The following is a 5423-nucleotide window of genomic DNA, read 5'->3' on the forward strand; positions in this document are numbered from 1 at the left end:
ATCTCTTCTATCCCTTTAATTAACTCAACTTAGAGGTGGGGCACTTTCCCCCTTGCCTTTAAAACTGAACTGTGATATTGATTCTTCCTAAGCTCCAAGGCTGACTGTCAGATTGTCTCTATGCCAGTGGCTTTCTTGCTTCTTGGATCCTTAGTCTCATACTAGAACTATGCCCTTGGTTCTTCTAGATCTCCAGCTTGCTAACTGCATGTACTTTTCAAACTCCCTAATAACATAAGCCAATTTCTTCTAGACTCACTCTTTCTGGAACTCAAGGAGCTTTACCCAAGGAACTACATTTGAGGAGTCTCATCTGAATGCAGGCCTGATACAGAGTTCATAGACATTGAGCCAAAGCCTCATGTCATAGTAGAGGTTAGTTATTGGGGTCCTAAAATTGATATGCTACTCATGTGTTTCTTTTTCTTTTTGTCACTGTAACAAATTCCTGAGAAACCATTTCAAAGAAGGTCATTTGTATTTGCAGTCATGGTTTCAGAACTTTCAGTTCATGGTCACTGATTTAAGTTTTTTGTAGTCATTTGTAATCCAGGTACATCCTGGTGGAAGGATGTGGTAGAGCCCTGCCCTCCAAAATTTCCATCACCTCCTAACAATGCCATCATGTTATGAGATTCCCATAGTTCTCCTGACCTGGTCACATGTCAAAGACCAGATCTCCTAATCTGCCATCTGGAGGCCAAATCTTTAATATCTGAGCCTTTCTTGATGATACTTCATGTCTAAACCATAGCAAACTGAATGAGTTGTGTATGTGAAAATAATGTAAGCAGTATATGGTGGTAATTTACTTTACACCAGTTTGAAGTAGATAGGAGTTCTTCCCACTTACAGTTGGGTTGACTTGTGATCTGCCTCCAACCAACGAAATGTAGCAAAAATGATTCTATTCAGTTGCCAAGATTAAATCAAAGATATGCCAAGACTTCCACTCCTCTTTTTCAAAAAGATTTTAATTTATACTTCTTCATGTGTAAGAATCTGACTTTCCTGAGGCTTCTATGATGTGTAGAAAAATTCTACCTTTTGTTCATTAGTTTGAGATTCTTCATTAAATTGAAACATTAGTTAGCAGTATGTCTTGATTGGAAACCTCTTTTAGTGTGAGATTTCTTAAGCATTTATCAGCATTCACCCTATTCAAGACATCATCTGTCATTGACTATGTATGATATTAGGTTCTAACAAGTAGCCCTTCAACTATGTGTTTTCTTCTCAATTTTGTATCTTCTTATTTGAATACATTTCTGTTCTTGTGGACTTACAAGCACATCTCTGGTGTCTCTCTGGGGTATTGCACTTTGGAGTATTGTTCAGGACCGCATTCAAGAACAGGACCCTTTCAATGTCCTACCAAACACTTAATCCTTGACCTGCACACAGACCAGAATGAAAGGCTGAGTAACAACTAGGAGACCTATGACTCCTCTGGTCACATTTACAGATCATCATGCTATACTACAGCTCTTTACTAATTGTTGTACAAATGGAAAAGATGACTTGTGGAAAAAACTCCTTATTGACATATTTACATTTATTGCCATAAGTATATCAGCAGGTCTCTTTTCAGTACTCATATCTCTTCAAATTCCTCCCTCATTTCCATTCTTCCTAAAATATTCACATCTTGAGCTTAGTAATCCCATGGTATTCTGATTTGTTAAATGCTAGGTTTCTACTCTAATTATGATAATTTCCAGATTTTTATATCATTATTGTTTTCCTCATGTTTCAATGGGTGACAGAGGACATTTTAGAACTTATTGTAATGTGTGCACATGTACGTGTACGTGTGCTTTTGACATCTTATTATCCATTTGGTATGGCAGTTTTATGTATTATAACTTCTTTGTTATACTTTTACCCATTTGATATGGCGGTGTAATATACTATAACTTATGATTTTGTTCTATTTTTGAGATTATGTACTTTTGCCATGTGCTAGTTTTCATTCTGGTCTATGCACAATTGGAAGGTCAAGGATTAAGTGTTTGGTAGGACATTGAAAAGGTCTTGTTCTTGGATTGTAAAAACCTTAATATAGACATTGTATTCAAATTCACTCTACTATTTTACCCCACCTTCATTTTTAGCTGCCTACTTGATATTAGAAGAAGAGAAAGGAATGTTCAAAACTTTCACTACAGTTTCATTTCTCTGCTAACCTGTACACTTAATTTTTGGTCTCTCCTAATCTGGCTCTCTGATCCGTGTAATCATGACTGTCATAACCACTTTATGAATTACCTGTCTTTCAACACAGATATTTCAATTTTCCATTATTTACATTTGTTTTAGTGTAGTGTGTGTATCAAAGGGTGCGGGAACTCAGGTACTACAGAGAGTGTGTGTGTGTGTGGAAGGGGATGTCATTGGTACACTGGTTTGCTCTACCCTCCATGTAGGTAGGTCCAAGGGATTGATCTCAGCTCAGAAGAATTGGTGAGAAGAACGTTACCTGGCTTCTCAACACCCCTCCACCCAAAATTCTTGATTCATAAATGTTTTCTTCATCTCAAAATAATCTTGTAATTTTTAGGATACATTCAGATTTATGCAAAACTCTCCTCAGCTTTTAGTATTTTATGTTACCCAAAATGCATTTGTCGCAGTAAGATACCAATCCTGGCACATTACTAACGGCTAAATCTCAGATTTTATTCAGATGACACAAGGGGTTTTTTTTTTGGTTTTTGGTTTTTTCCCCACTAAAGTCCTTCTTTGTTGTTGTTGGTCTGAAATTCTACCCAGGATTCCATATTACTTGGTCTGCCCTCTCAACTTTCTCTTGTTTTGTCACAGTTTGACCTTTAGATGGCAAGCTCTTGGTGTTTTTAAGGGATGCTGATAGGTGTTTTACCAGGTACCGCTGGACCTCAGTGTGCTGTGTTTTCCTTACTGTTAGACTGTACATGACTCATGGCTGTGCTGCTGCTCCATCACCCAGGTTAGGCAATGTAGCTCAGATTTCTCCACTGAAAATTTTCTCTTCCTCTCACTCTCCTCTTTTATACTCTGCTCATTGGAAGCAAAATTTTAAAAACTCTCCACCTTTGGATTTGGACAAGTAGTAAGGGCCACCTACTTGAAAATTGATTGTTTTTATTCCCCCCCCCCCACATTAAATTGTATTTTGGGGCTTTCTTAGTTCATATTTGACTTTTGGATTTTTATCTGCTTAGCTTTTAAATTTTTTTGTTAGCTTACATCATTTTTTAGTATTCTGCTTTTATGATTAGATTTCCCGTGAGAAGGATTCCTAGTTAACTTTACTGGCCGTCATCTAAGGGTTGCTCCTTGCTTCTAACCTGTTCATCATTGGAAACACAGACCCCAGTCCAACTCACCATTGCTCAGTGAAGCAAGAACTTGCTCGCTTTGCAATGGCAGAATGTTCAGCTCTCTACTGCCTAGCAGATGAATCACAGAAGGGATCAGTCTAGCTCTCATGGCACTGAACTAAAAGAGGACACTTTAAACCTCCATTGGCACACTGAGTCATTCCTAAGCTGAAAATGTGACCTAAAAAGAAATCTCTCATTTGGTAACAGCATAATCTTTTTGGTTCAACTTTTAATAGCTACCATTTGTGTACTTGGCGCTACCCTGGACTCTTTTTGTGGAACATCTTATTTTATCTTCCCAACATTCCTTGAGGGTAAGACTTGTTCCCATTTTACAGAGTAGAAGTCATGATGTGAAGTTCAGAGGAGAGAGGAGATCCTACCTGATGTGAACTCAGCAGCCCCAGGGTTAGTCCTGACATAAGGGGAGATTCCTATGGAGACATGGGGCTGAGTGGAACACACATTTTCAGGTGAGAAATTAGCTCAAACCTTCTGATAAACATGATTTACATTTCACAGGAATGAAAGTATGCAACACATGTTATTATATCATGAAAATAAAGAAGGCTGTCTCTATTGGCATTTAAACACCATGATTTTGGCCATGGGTTACTCAGATTGGAGGAATGGACTCATATGAAGTATTATTTTTCAGTCAGGAAATTACAAGTTTTGAAATACTTAACAAGTTTCATAGATATCCAACTTGTTCCTGATAAATAAATAAGATTTTTTTCGATTTTAAAAACAGCCTATTTGCATAGATTTTAATAGAAAACTAACAGAGAGTTCAGAAAATTACCAAATCCAAACCTAGAATGTTGAGATATTGTCTTGATATGATAAAGAACAACACGAAGTAATTAACCAAAATCCCCTCCCACCCAATTACAAGCTATATGTATACATACAAAATTTCATTTTTTTATAAAAGTCAAGTTTGAATTTAAAGAACGAAATAAATGCACTTTAAGCGAACAGACTATATTTTTGGTAGCTCTGTTAGTGTTTTCCGAGCACAAAGTTTGGCTGGAAAACTTAAAGCTTACCATATTATTTTCCAAGATACTATAGCATTCCAAGTGTGCTTGCAGTTTAGCCTATAAAATGCATGTGAAGCAAAACTGTTGCAGACTTTTAAAAGGCAAACTTTATCTCCAATCTTATATCCAATAGGGAATATTGAACTTCAGATTTAAATGAGATTATCTTGAAATCTGATCTTTGTTAAATGGCATTTACTGGAAGATTGGACATCCTGTCACATTATATAAAGTTGTAACATTTCTAATGTTATGCCAAGTTCTCCTGTGCACATTTTCTGCAGGGACTCACAGCAGACACTGGCAATGCTGAGCCATTTGAAATCTCTGCCCTGAACTTTAAGAATTTGTAAGTTCTATCTGTTAGAGTGGGTTTAAAAAAAGTAGTTTATTTAGATTTCTGGACATGATGTTAAGCTTTGTTTTAGGGTTTTATTGTATCCCAAATTGGAACAAATCAGAAAAGATAAACCTTTATGAGACTACAGTTATTTCTTGCAAGACACTTGCTAGTAAAATTGTTCTCTGCTTTCGTTTATTTTTCTTTTATTTTAAAAGCTAAAACCAAGCCAGGAAGAGGGAGACAGGACAAAACTCCTCAAATCAAGGTAAATATTACCGTAGCAGAGGTCAGTGGTATGACATAAACCATACAGCAATGCATGGTGCCTGAGAGGCAGGATCCTGCACAGGTCGCTCCCTGCCTATCTTGGACCATCTATATTGTGGACATTCTTGCTGTGAGAGATCCTATCAAAGAAAATATTTTTTTTATACTTGACTTCCAAATGTGTGCTTCATTTGGAGTATGTCTCTTTTTTTCCATTTCTAGATGATAAAAAATATAAATGATTTTCAAGCCTTGCCTAGTCATTCATAGGTTTACTTTAATTGACAAAAAGTTAAAGGATGAAATTTGACTTGTATTTGCCCCTATATCTGTGTTATCAGAACCTCTTGAGATTTTAAACATATGGAAAAGCGTGGTGAAAGCCAGTTATGACGCTCAGGC

At 36.7% G+C, this 5423-nt stretch overlaps 1 long non-coding RNA gene across 1 annotated transcript; it reads left to right on the forward strand.

The window, feature by feature from the left end:
* Nucleotides 1-319: 319 nt before the first annotated feature.
* LOC110302804 lies at nucleotides 320-4999 on the forward strand. Its single transcript, XR_002378844.1, has 3 exons — nucleotides 320-375; nucleotides 3704-3838; nucleotides 4970-4999. It is a non-coding gene; the product is annotated as an uncharacterized LOC110302804 (long non-coding RNA).
* The last annotated feature ends 424 nt before the right edge of the window (nucleotides 5000-5423 follow it).

The sequence above is a fragment of the Mus caroli genome, chromosome 10 (genome assembly GCF_900094665.2).
Source record: "Mus caroli chromosome 10, CAROLI_EIJ_v1.1, whole genome shotgun sequence".
Lineage (NCBI taxonomy): Eukaryota > Metazoa > Chordata > Mammalia > Rodentia > Muridae > Mus > Mus caroli.